Raw genomic sequence first — 14,265 nt, forward strand, 5'->3', positions numbered from 1 at the left:
TATGTCGTGATATCCAATCTTCCTTTTATCATCCTTCAATTCTCTTCTGGCATGGTGAGAAAAAAGCCAGCCAGGCAGTTAAAATAAGGAGATGTGTGTGCTCTCAGAAGCAGCACAGGCTGATTTTAGAAGATTGCAAAGGAAAGGCGTGTGAAGTGCAGCTTAACGGAGGAAAAGCTGAAACTCGAAAGACATCAGACTACACTTTGGAGTCACTCTGGTGACAAAGAGGCGTCAGAGTACACAACAGTGTTCTCCGGAAGACAGTTCAACTCTCCTGGGGTGCAGAAAGGCCTTCAAACATCTTCATGGGCCAAACAGTATCTTTTGTAATTTTTAAACTAGATAATTAAAGTCTGAGTCATATATGAATGATGATTAATGGAAAGAAATCAATGGATTTGTTCATTAGTCAGCTGTCTTGTGGGTTTATCAGTCAGCTGGGTAAGTATAGCCACAATGGGAATTTTGGGATCTATCCTTTAAAACTTTTGTTGTTGTTGTTGTTTTAAATATTTGAGGCACATACTAGGCATTAGAAGCAATAACATTAAGATGATAAGACAGTGGGTTTAACCCCAGTGCTCCAGAGGCAGAGGCAGGTGGAAGTCTGTGAGTTCAAGGCTAGCCTGGTTTACACAGTGAGTTCCAGAGCTGCTCCAGAGAAACCCTGTCTTGAAAAAACAAAACAAAGGATAGTAAGAGACTCAAAAGCCCTAGTGACACACTACAAATTTATCTCTAGACAACTTGTTACCAGATGCACATCTTTGCTTTAATTTGACAATTTTTTAAATATTTATTTATTTATTTATTGAGGCAGCGTTTCTCTGTGTAGCCCTTGCTGTCCTGGAACTCACTGTGTAGACTAGGCAGGCCTAGAACTCATAAACATTCAGCTGAAAGAAAATACTCAGCCTGGTCCACAGAGTGAGTTCCAGGACAGCCAAGGCGCCACAGAGAAACGCTGTCTCAAAAAAAAAGGAAAATAAACGCAGAATTTGAACCTGGGCAGTTGGCTTCTAACTCTACACTCTTTACATATTTATACTCTTCTGCACCCTTAATTTACTATGTTGATTTCTAGTACTTGCATTGAAACAATTCTATTTGATAAAGACAATATAATATTCTCTACCTCATCGTGACAGTTATATTAGAACATCTCAAAAGCTCTCTCTTCTCAGATCTATAATTTTGTGAATTCCACATCAGCTCTGCCAAAACAACATTTTCTATTAGTAATACAAAGGAGCTTAAGGAAACTGAAAATATTTTATTAGGTAGACATATTACAGAGATTTGATAAGTGAACACAATTGAGCATGTAGCAGTTTGATAAACACTGTTTTACAACATAGCGACTATTCCTTGCTATCTATAAAAACAGCCAAAATAAAAAGTGCTCCACTAATAATTTTTTTCCTTTTCTTTAACTAAACAGGGTTTCTCTATGTAATATTCCTGGCTATCCTGGAACTCGCCTTGTAGACCAGGCTGGCCTCAAACTCATCGAGATCCTCCTGTCTTGCCTCTCAAATGCTGGGATTAAAGGCATGTGTTATGACCTATGTCCAACACAGGCTGGAGAGGTGGCTGGGCAGTTAGGAGAGCCGTCTGCTCTTGTAGTGGAGTCTATTTCTGTGCCACGACCCTGTAAAGTGACTCACAACCCCTGTTAACTCCAGTTCCTGGGGTTCCAATGCCTCCGGTCTTCTGAACAACACATGCACCTTGGGCACCTGCACACATGTGCACAAGGCCACACACACACACACACACACATTTAAAAATAAAAATAATTTAAAAATGTTAAACAACCTTCTAAAGTATTTTCAGGGGGGAAATTAAGAGTCATATATAGTAAAAGCTAACCTTACCAAGGCTTTACAGTAGAAGGTGCAAATGTACTATGATTTGATGCTGCATGAGACTCCTCCGTTTATACAGTTATCCCTGCTGGGGACATGACAGGAATACAGCACTAGCTAAGCAGGTTAGAGTTCCTGGGTTCCAATGTGGCATACACAGCTACATTCACACAAAAAACAACTCAAAGACTACATTAAAATTTACCCTTAGCTAATGGATTCCTACTTTAAGGATAAAAAGCAACTATAATTTACAACTAAGATACCCTTAATCATACATTGTAGTCCCCACTATATTTGTGAAAAATGAAACAGAAAAGAATCTGTTATAGAAAAGGAAGAACGCAGAAGGCAACAGAGGCAGTCATCTGACAGTGAGTCACCAGTCTCTCCCCACCAGCACTGCAGAACACCAGAAGCCGCCTTCCCGCCTCCGACAGCACACATGCCAAACTGCCGCTGTTAGTGTGCTGTACCTAGGAATGTCTTTTTCCTAGATCAAATTCCTTCTACTACCATAGTTTGGGCTAGAGACAAGAAGGTGACATAACAGATAATTCTAAGGTTCCAAGACAAATCTGGCTCACTTCACTAACACTGAAGTGTTATTAAAACGATCTTTGGAAAGCAGGAGTTTTTTGGTTATTTTGTTTATAAAAGAAAATTCATTAGATTTCAACCAAATACTTAGTTTCTTTTTACTATTAATTTTATGTATTCCAAAGTATACAGCGTGACAGGACAATATGGGTATGCAGGACGTAACAGTCACATCAGGACATGTATGTAGGTGTCCACTACGCCATTTCTTATTTACTGATTTACTTTAAAGACAGGGTTTCATTGTGTGTACTGTCCATCTTGGTTTCAAATTCATAATCCCACTGTCTCTGCCTCCTGAGTGATGTGACTATAGACAAGTGCCACCTAGTCTGACCTTACTTACATCTCTTTATTTTTATCAGCAATTTTCCCGCATAGAGAAAGGCACCCTAACCTGTTTAAAATTCTTATGCTTGCTCAGTTAATCCAGTTAAAAACTTTACTTTGGTCACATCTAATGCAAAATACTACTGCAAACTTGTCATTTTATAAGTACTTTCCTATTCATCTATTTTTACCTGCTCAGCAGATCTATCTGAAATAGTATATGGCGCCAGTGGAGGCAGCAGCGCACGCCTTTAATCCCAGCACTTGGGAGGCAGAGGCAGGTGGATCTCAGTGAGATGGAGGCCAGCCTAGTCTACAGAAAGGGTTCCAGGACAGCCAGGGCTACACACAGGAAAGAAAAAACAAAACAAAACAGAAAAAGACAAAGAAATGCTATATGACAGATTTATTTTACTATGCATACCTAGACTTCTTTTCCTGTCAATAAAACCTAAACCCAAATTTCCTTCAAATTTTGGGAATTCTATCATTTCAGTTGCTTCAGCAACAACTTGCTTGGAAATGGCACAAGAAAACTATAGGAGGCGAGCAGGTCTAATCGAAAAAGATAACATGATGACACACAAGTGCATGCCTACTTACACACCTCTACACACACACACACACACACACACACACACACACACACACTTCAGCTTTGTAGCAAAAAAGCATTTCTGAAAATAAAGACATAAGTTGGGAACAGAATTTTACCAGTTAAGCTTAGTTGTTAGCCTTGCCCACAATCATTTTTAAAGTATTTCTAGAAATGGTTATAAATTCTTTTTCTTTTTGCATATTGCAAATATAGCCACATGGACTTAAATTATGCACAACTAAAAACTATTATGTACTATTTTAGGACAATGGAGATTTAATGCAGCAAATCACTTGAAGAGCTACCTTAGTAGGTAAAGGAATGAGGTTCTGAATTAATGGTCAAAAGAATAACCCATAATCATTACAAAGAAGCAATTTGAATTTATTACTAAGGAACATGGGAAGCAATTTAGTAATGTGCAGCTAAGCCCTTAAAACGGTTTCATTTCTGTTGCTATGCTAGAACACTCTGACCAAAGACACCTTAGGGAGGAAAGGGCTTATTAGGCTTACAATTTCATCATCCTCGAGGAGACAAAGGCAGAAACTCAAACTACTAGTCAAATTACATTCATAATCAAGGAGGAGGGTTACACATTTGGCTGGCCTGCGTGTATTTACCTAGCTTTCTCTTGTCTTACACAATTCAGAACCTGTCTCAGGGAACAGTGCAGCAAACAATTGTCTACTTTAATTAACAATAAAGACGATCTCCCATTGTCTTGCCTACTGCCAACCTGATCTAGATAAGGCCTCATTAGGAAGGACCATAGTCCCAGTGATTTTAGGCTGTGTCAAGTCGATAGTTAACCAGCACAGTGTCTAATATGGATAAAAGAACCTCTACAACCTAAGTTGAAATACACAGCTATGATAAAAAGTCCATAGACATTTTTCAATTCAGTGAGCAAGAAAAAGCATTTCTAATGATTTGCCCAAGTATATTTCAATTAGTAACAGCCACAGTTTATTTATTAAGTTGGCCATGAGTCGAGAAAGACTTGGTCATTCATAGAGGTTTTAAATGGTGTGGTTTGCTAAGGAATTAACGTGGTACTTGCAATAAGTCTCCAAAATTGCTACTGTGAAGCACTAAATTAACCATTACTGTAATTATAAATCTGTGAAACAAATCAAGGTGTGGTAGCACACTTCTGTAATTCTTGAATTAGGAAAATGAGGCAGGAGCTCAAGTTTAAGGTTAGTCTGGCTATATATATATATATTATATATATAATAGTATATATATTATATATAGTATAATAGTATATATAGTATATATAATAGTATATAATATATATAATAGTATATATATAATATATATATATATATATAGTGAGATGCCAGCTCAAGAAACTGTGAGATGGATCAGAGCAAAAGGGCTTCTGCCTCCAAGCCTGAGGACCTGAGTTCAATCCTCATCACTGGCTCCCATGAGCTGCCCTCTAATGTCCACATACTTGCTGGGACCCGCATGCACCCACCATCCACACACATGTGAGCACTGGACTGTAACTACCAGGAAAACAGAGGCACCTGCTTTTGTCATAAAGCAGTTGAGCTGCTCACTCGGGACACAAACACCTACTATTATTTAGTTTCAGTCTTGGCTGGGGCATGAGTAAAACAGGAACTCCTATTCACTGAATGGAAACCGATAGCCCTTAGAAATGTAGCTTGATCCAATGCCCAAGATTGTTAAATCAGCACTTCCCTGGGGCCAAGGCTGAAGCCAAATATTATCACAGAATGACTTCTGAAATAAAAGTATTATTAAGCATCTCAAAATATTAGGAAAATTCCTTTTATTAAGTATATTAGCTTATTAAAAATTTAAATGTTAGGGGCGAAAATGGAAACTTTTATATTTTAATAAACTTTGAAAAAAAATTTAAATGTTAATTTTTATCAATAATTTAGTGGTTTAAACTACTAACCATAACACAAATAATTCTATAATAAATGCACAGAGTGTAAAGTCTATTATTTGGGCTAGTATTATTTAAAAATTTATAGTCAACTCAAAAAGACTATGTACACATAGATGGAAAATGAAGAAATGACTTTTGACAGAAGTATGAACTTAGTAGAGAACTATTACCTCTTCAACAAGTGACAGTAGAATAAAAGTGTATGCACATACAAAAGCAAAAGCCACTACCAAAGCTCTTCAGTCCATACCTGCACTATATAGTAACCAACCGAAGCTGAGTTTTTAACCCCAGGACTCGGGAGGCAGAGGCAGGCTAATGTCTGTGAGCTGGAGACCAGCCTGGTTTACAGAACAAGTTCCAGGACAACCAGGGTTACACAGAGAAGGTTGCTGTGAGGCTTCCATGGGTAATTAGAGGATTAAGAAGAAGGCCTTGCCACTTGTGGTGGCACATGCTGGTAGGATCTGCTGAGGAGGCGGAGGCAGATGGATCAAAAAAGGGCCTAGACCAGAAACCATCTCCCAGCAATGTTTCATGTGACAATGATGATTCATCGAGTAATTAAGTACTCAACTGGCATTTAAAAGGAAGCTTTGTGAAAAGTCTCCAGGATAACACTGTTAAGTGAAAAGATCGATGATCAGAATACTATTCAAAGGTGCTACCATGTATGGACAAATACATGGGGATGGAGGGCTAGGAAAAGACAAACAGAAATGTCTTATGAAATTTTCACCATGATTATACACATATTACCCATTTAATTTAAAAGTATAGAAGATTTTGTTACACCATTCATGATACAGAACACACATACTTAACAAAATAAAATTTTATTGTCTAACAAAAAGTTATGTAATAAAAAAGAAAAAAAGCAGTGGCATGAGGTATATTTTAAATATGAGACAAATTCAACTCCCAACCATCTGCCATTTCCTATAATGGTATTAAACAATGTCTCAACTTCTAATTCTTAGACGAGAATTGAAATCAAGCTGTGTGCAATGCATGGCATCTTTAAACCCAGCATTTGGATGGACTCCAGTTTGAGGGCACTTGGGTAACACAGCTATACTGTCTCAAAATAAATAAACAAACAAATAAAATCAAGTACTAATTAACTGCAAATAGTTTAAACTTTGCTTTTTAAAGGCTTAAATTTTTCTTTTTATTCATGTGTCTGTGTGGGAATATGTGTATGTGTGTGAGAGGGCTGGTGAAGGGCAGAAAAGGGTCAGAGTCCCTGATCTGGAGTTATAGGCATTCATAATCTACACAACGTGGGTGCTGGGGGCTGAATACAGGTATCTGCAGATAACCACTGACATGCCTCATCCCCCAAACTTTGCTTTATTTGAAGTTTTCTTAAAGAAAAAGTATAGCTTGCAATCTAGTGGACTACAAGTGGACTTCTCTTACAGTGACTGTGTCGCAGGATGAAGTCAGGGGCAGAGACTCCACTCGTGCCATATACTCTACATCTCCATGGCAGAACACATTCTGGAGCATTTAAACCAACACCAAAAGAACATGACAATTTGACCCTTATCTGCTAATAGCTATCTCTTTTTTGGGGGTACATTTGCATGATAATTTCTTATCAGGTGCTCAATGGTTACCACAAATAAAATTAATAATTTATGGAGTTACAAGGATAATTCATTCAACAATATTCCTTCTACAATATCTAAGACAAAAAATATTTCAAGTAACTTTCATGCCTAGCCACCGCAGAAACTATTTTTCATCTTGCTAGTTCTTCTTTAGCCAATCTGACCTTTAGCTTCTTTTTTAAAATGTAAATAGTTCTGTTTTTACTACTTACAGAAACGCTGTAGTCATTGTAAAAAATGGAAACAACATAATGGAATGTTTATCTAGCCTTTCTGAGGCAACCACTGGATCTTTATTATCGTCCTTTCCTATAATTCATTGTACACACAGACATGTGCAAACATGTATGCATCTCTTATTGTGGATACTCTATCTCTTTGCCCTCTCCTCTTTTTCTACTTATTTCCTCCTTTCCAGTGCTGATAAGACACACAAAACACATGGTTTTATAAAAATAGAATCTTTTATAATATACATTTCCCTTCACTTTACTTTTATTATTTAAGGTACATGTTGGAAATCCTCTCAGGATATATTTAGAAATTCTTCCAAGCTACCAGGAGAGACTCAACTCCTACTACTGAATGACATCACAACATCTTAGAATACGATTGTGCCATAATTTGCATAATACTTCTGCTACTATGCGTTCTCCTACTCCCAGGATTTTGGCATTGTCAATATAGATGCAAACATGTTCTCGCTTGTTCACTGGTGATTTTGTTTCCAAGGAAAAGATTTCACTGGAGACCAATGGGAGGATTCATGCATTTCTAATACTAATACTGTTTGCTTGTTAAACAAACCAAACCAACAAAGAACAATTCATTTATCTACTAGCATTTATGAGACAGTCTTTCCCCATACATCCCTGTTAACATGGTTTACCGTTTAATTTTTAAGAGACATACTGTTTCACTGCTAATGTAGCAATACCTAGTAAGGTTATAGTTGTCATCACGTTAGTTAAATGGTAAGCTTTTTCTTCTGTGAACTTCTGGTCACATGCTCTCCATGTATGGTCCTACCAGGTAGTTTTTAAATTGTAAGATTACTTATATAGTTTCATATGTCTATTTTTTCCTTTCCTAACTTGGAGGTATTTCTCCTTGGTTTATGTTCTATATATAAACAAAATTTGACTAATATCTAAAATACCTTATTTAGATCTAAATCTTTAGACAAATTTAATTAGTTATATTTACTATAGATATGCCTTAAGTATCACTTTGACACGAGGGAAATTTCTTTAGACATTAGGATTTACACACATACACACAAAATCTCACATACTCCAAGTTGACCTCGACATCAGCTTGAGGATGACCTTGAATTGCTGATCTTGCTCCCACTTCCTGATTACAGGCAAGTGCCACCATATACCTGATTTATGTGATGCTGGAGATCAAATCAGGGCTTTGTGCATGTTATGCAACCACTCAGCCCCTTTAACTCTATTTCTTAAAAAAGAAAAAGTCTGTACTTACATATTTAAGCCTAAAAGTACACATACAAATAAACTACTTTGTTATAAGTAACTCAAAGCATTTTCATTTAAGATATTCATGCGATTTTAGGATGAAAGGATTATTTGCGCTTAAATTTAAATGAGATTTAATTTTTTTTTTTTTTAACCTGGACCTAGTAGCACAGACCTGTAAAGTCACCTACTTGGGAGGATGAGGTAGGAATCTAACAAGTTCAAGATTTCCCTCTGTGTGGAGCATATTCAAGGTCAGTTTGGACAACTTAATGGAACTCTGTCTCAAGATAAAAAGTGAGACCAGGTATCAGATGTGGTGGTGTGCACCTTTAATTCTAACAAATGAAGGTGTTCTCTATGAGTTCAAGGCCAGTCTGGCCTGCGTGGCAAGTCTCAGGACAGCCAGGGCTGTTACACAGAGAAACCCTGTATTGAAACATCCCCCTCCCCAAGAAAAGAAAAAGTAATTAAAGGGAAAGCATTCTTATTGATCATATATTATTTATCAATACAAAAATGCATGAACATACACTTACTATATAGCAATTACTCTATAGTGAATTGACAATTGACACTAATGTAAATATTCAACATCTCTTAGTAAACTACTTTCCTTAAAGTAAATGAATATTTTTGTCATGATTAAAGAAAAATATAATCAAAAGCTATATTTCAACTATTATTTAATTTACTGATAGTTCTCATTGCAGACGCACTAATCCTTGTGAATCTCCACAGAATTAAAAAATTCTTACTCTAGCTCATGCCCATGCTGTCTTTTGTACTGCAATGTAGGAATAAAACTCTGGAAGTAGAAAAAGTGTTTCCTGAAAATAAATTCCACACATTAATGATCAGAATGTTTTTAAACATAAAAACCCACTAAACTATAGCTAAAACTATAGCTAAACTCAAAAAGGGGAGGATTATGTTGATATTTCTCAGCTCCTACTAATAAGTTCAGAGTCTGTTGGAACCACATATGGTAACACTTGAACCTGTAGTCCAGCGACTTGGGAGGGTAATGCGGGTTGACTAGTCTTAGACCTGGGGTTTGAAAGCAGTCCGAGTAACAGCATAGTCAGTCTCAAAAAATAAAGGTCACAAGTGGTTGTTTGGATCTATTTTTTTCATGATCAACTCATTTCAAATTCTAGTCCACTCACTGCAAGATAAATCTTTTGTGCAAAAACGGGGCATCTGTCACTGTGTTGAACATCTTAGTCTCCCTAGAAGTTCAGCATATGTCAGTATAATTGGCAAGAAGTTCTGCTAGTGTGGCAGCACATACCTGTAATGCCAGCACTTAGGAGGGAGACAGGAGGGTGACCATGTTCAAGGCTAGCGTTGGCCTTCGTTAAAAAAAAAGTTATAAAACGTGTACTAAACACAGCATATGCATGATCTATTTTAATAACACCCATGGGCTAGATTTAACTGTAAGGAAACTTTATTTTAAGTGCCCAAGGCCAGACAGCTAATAACAGGGAAGGCTAAAACCTAATCCCAGGTCTCTGTGATTAGGCAATCTACTCAGGTAAAATTTGAATTGTATTGCTTTACACTCACATACCATCTAGGTTTAAAACTACTATCAAATAGATTGTGTAAGGTTATCTCATGCAAACTCACAATACCCTTGGGAGGAAAGCTCCTCAGCACAGAACCCTGAAACTTCCAGCATCCAGTGCACTCAAAAGGGCGCATGACCAAGACAGGACGCTGAATGAAGATCCTCTGACTTTACTGTCAAAGCATGTGTGGTTTCTGTAGAACCATTTTTTTCCCCCATTTCGTACAACTATCTCTGCCCTCTCCTATTGAATGATAACCATAGGCCTTATCAATAAACATAACATACTGTGGAAGTAAATTGGCTACTGTATTATAAAGTCCATGCAAAGTCTATTCTATCCAGTATTTGGAAACGTGCATTAAAAAGTTAATACTTAGCACACAACCTCAGAAGGAACTACAATCTATGAGAATTAAATGGTTTAATTTACTTGTTAATTGCTCAACATTCTACCAGGAACCTTAGCATTTTGTTTGCTTGGACAGGGCCTCATCCACTTCAGCATTCTCGGGGAGAAAATGCAATAGAGACACTATCCTTTTCACTGCAGGGAGTTTACAAAGGAGTTCCCAAATCATAGAAATAATCTATAAGCAAAAATAAAGGAATAGAAAATATTTACTGCGTGGTACCCTAAGGGACTGGCTACCTTGGCCCAAAGGAAGAAAACCTTTTCAGCTATGATATTCAATAAAGACAGTGAAACTAAGACCTCACAGTGCAGGTGTGTGTGTGGGGTGGGGGGGATTCTTACATATTACTTAATGGAGGACTCATTCACCAAATAAATTTCTGCATATAAATCTCTCTTTCCCCATTTTGAAACATGTTCTCTCTGTTCTAGCTGGCCTAGAACTCTCTTTATAGACCAGGCCGGCCTTCGACTCACAGATATCTGCTAGGCTTTCTTTGCCTCCCATTGCTAGGATTAAAGGCATGCACCACCACACCCAGACACACACAGAAATCTCATAAACTACACAGTATCAGAGATGCCTTCCAATCCTCAAATCATCTGTGTGCATATAATGTCAAACCTTTCCCCATTGACTCTCCGTTGCTATTTAGTCACCAAATCCTACTGCTAATCTTCTAGATTTCATCAGTACTCTAAGTTACTGCTTTCACAAGTTCCCTAAAATTGGAGCAATTCATTGTGAAATAAAACTGCAGACTCATCCCATCTCTTTCCTATGAACTTCTCCTCCTCTAGTGCTCAGTGCTTTTAAACTGGTTTTCTCTAGTCCATTTTGGTGCACCTGCACAGACTGGCTTGGACATCCGAAGCACTTAGGAATTCTGTTTATTTGGTAAAATGTCACATGGGCAAGAAAGCAACACCTTTTTTTCCCCTCTCCTCAAGAGATCGGGGAACTTTATTTTTCTGGAGAAAAATAATGGCTAAAACTATATTTCAGGAGATGGCTCAGTCACTTAAGTGCTTGCTTTGCAAGCATAAAAATCCGAGTGCAGCTCCCCAACATTCATGTAAAAGTGAAGTGGGTTGGTGTTTCTTAAACCTCCGTGCTCAGGGGCAAATACAGACAGGAGGATGCCTGGGGCTTGCTGGCCAGCTAGGCTTGCTGAATCAGTGAGCAAAGGGGTGAGGGTGGGGAAGAACAGAGGAAGACACCTCTGGCCTCCACAGGCGTGCACAAACATGCAAATCAAAATGGTAACAAGTGAATGGTTGAGACAACTGTGATGCCACCCATACCACAGAATAATGATTAGCAATGAAAAGGAAAGAACTGTATTTATACTTGTTATATAAACACATCAATAGCTATTGTCTAGTATAGATCACAGAATGGTAAAATTATAAATACATGTACAAAAACGAACATGATTTTTCTAGGCAGTGCAAGATCATCCAGATAATATTTTTAGTAAGAAGTATCAGGCCAGTCTTCCTATTTTGTTAAATTCCTGTCGTTTTGTTTTAGCTTTTAGCTCTCGTTAAAATATAAAGATCATGTAATTTCAAAAACTTTGGGAGGTGAAAAATCCAGTCTGCCCAATCACTGTAAGATAACCATTCCATCTTTCCCTATTTTCTTTTCTTTTTAGTATTGAGAACTGGATGCTGCCCCTCAAGCATGCGTGGAGGTAAGAATTGTGTTACCAGTACTCAGTACACAGATTTTGAAAAATAGATTCTTCAGTCATATTGCTTGGAACTAAGATTAACTAAAAATCTGATTTCATATAAGAAAATGTATAAGCTAGGTTATAAAAGCCAAATGTGTAATTTTGTAAGGCCTTCCAATTTAAAACAAGGAACTTTCTAAGTTTGCACAACAAATAAAAGAGTTTAGCCACAAACTGAAAAGCATTCCTTTCCTAAAGCTCATTATTTGAGGTGAAAACATTGGCTACTACATGCATATAAAATGGAGTACGAAAGGTTGGGCAACCCTAGGCAAAATAATTCCCGAATTTTCACAATATATTATATAGCAAGCCAAAAGGGGGTCATTTGAATTTTTTTAATGCAAAAGCTAATTGAAAACACAAGTGTTATTTCACAAATTTAAACTGGCCTAGAATTGACTGGGAGGGACAATTATCTAGGATTTAAGGAAAAAAAAGTCCAAAAAGGGAACGATGACACAGGCAGAAAATGCGAAGTCAGTAGTATGTAGACTTAATCTTCCTACTTTCAAATTATAGCTAAATGAATTTGGATCAATTATGTTTTCAGCTTGATCAGTTTTTGAAGAATTACTTCCCTTTCGAGAAAACCTCATCACTTTTCCATAAGCTAGCCTAGGTCTGCAGCCCAACCAGGCAACACCATCTCTCATCGTCTTCCCATTCAACTGAGACCGTCGCATTACCAAACACCCTGTTCTGAAGATAGTACAACCGCCTTCTCTCCGAGACGGAAAAGCTATAAGCCCCTTCCATACTCATCCAGAGCAAGCGAACACGCACTGCACCTCTCTGCAAGGATACCCGATAAATTCCTTGGAATCACCGAGAACGCACATTCGCAGGGAAGCTCTTTAGTGACTCCGCAGTGAGGGCCGTGGCAGAGGCATTCCCTCCCAAGCCTGTCTCACCGGAGACGCCTCGCCTCCAGCAGGTTTTCCTATCTTCCTGCTCAGCCGGGCGAAGGCCTTTGCCAAGGAGGGAGCTTTGGGGACTGGGACCCGGAGGTGGTTGCAAACCCCGAATAATGGCTAAAGCAACCCTACCACCTGAAGCCCCAAAGACTCCAAATAGGGAACCATAATGGCCGCATCGCTCTCAACCCAGGGAAAGGTGGGCATCCTAGTCCCTCGTCAGTGAACTACGGGGACCGGCCAGGGGTCCAGGAGATCTAGAGAAAGCAGCCCCTAGCCCGTGCAGGATGACAAGGGGAAAGGAGCCTCAAGCACCGCAGACCGCAGTTCACATTCCCCAATCCCCAATCTCCTCTCGGCCCGTCAATCGTCGCCCGGTCGCCAGTTACCTGTCGCACCTGACCCGCCGCGGCGCGAAGTGCAGACCAGTACCTAGACCGGACCCAGAGGCTCTGTCACTGCGGGGGGGGGAAGTCTTCAGCTGCAAGGGGCGGGTCCGCCCTAGCTAGTCATGTGACCTCAAGCTCCACCCTGCCTCTCCTCCCCAGGCACGCCGCACGACGCAGGCCTGAACCTTTGCGGATCGTTTGGAGGTTAATGGTTCCGCGGTCAGCGAACGAGTTATTCCCTTTTTTCACTATGACTGGATTATAAACAACAGCACAGAAAACGAGGCTGGCAAGGGTTAAAGTGCATTGCTAAGGAAGTGACGTTGAGTCACGCTCTAAGGGCCGGAAGTGGCGATGGAGTCCCGCCTCTCTCTGTCCCGAGTTAAAAATCCTGGCTGGAAGGCTTAAGCCTATCACGTGATTTTTTTTTTTTTAATGTGGCTTGGCTGCTGGAGGATAGCCAAGTTATCCAGGCCGTTCGTTACCTTTTGATTTTTAAAACATTTACTGTAGGTTCCACAGACTTTCTGACATCAAGAAGAACCCATTTTATAAAACCCTATTAGGCGACAAGAGCGTTTGAAGGTCACTGGAGACATAGGGGGCGGGGGGGGGGGGGAAGAAAAGACTTCTCTCGCCGGTTTGCGGAGAGGGAAGGGTGGAGATATCCGGATTTTACCGCCGGAGCCGACCAAGCGAGCTCGGCGGGACTGTCGCAAAGGGTGGGCGGAGCCAGCCCTCTGCAGGCCCAGCCCTGGCCCGGAGGGGAAGTCCTGGAGGGGCGGGGGGAAGGGCGCGCG

At 39.3% G+C, this 14,265-nt stretch overlaps 1 protein-coding gene across 3 annotated transcripts in view; it reads right to left on the bottom strand.

The window, feature by feature from the left end:
* The window catches only part of Atp6v1a (ATPase H+ transporting V1 subunit A), a 51,277-nt gene extending 37,652 nt beyond the window's left edge, over window positions 1-13,625 (bottom strand). The window contains exon 1 of one of the 3 annotated variants that reach the window (XM_048422337.3): window positions 13,466-13,625. The gene's annotated coding sequence lies outside the window, so the exon portion shown is untranslated. The remainder of the gene's footprint in view (window positions 1-13,465) is intronic. The other 2 variants (XM_048422338.3, XM_048422340.3) reach the window with 2 other exon arrangements.
* Between the last annotated feature and the right edge of the window lie 640 nt (window positions 13,626-14,265).

This window comes from Myodes glareolus, chromosome 2 (assembly GCF_982192425.1).
Source record: "Myodes glareolus chromosome 2, mMyoGla1.1, whole genome shotgun sequence".
Lineage (NCBI taxonomy): Eukaryota > Metazoa > Chordata > Mammalia > Rodentia > Cricetidae > Myodes > Myodes glareolus.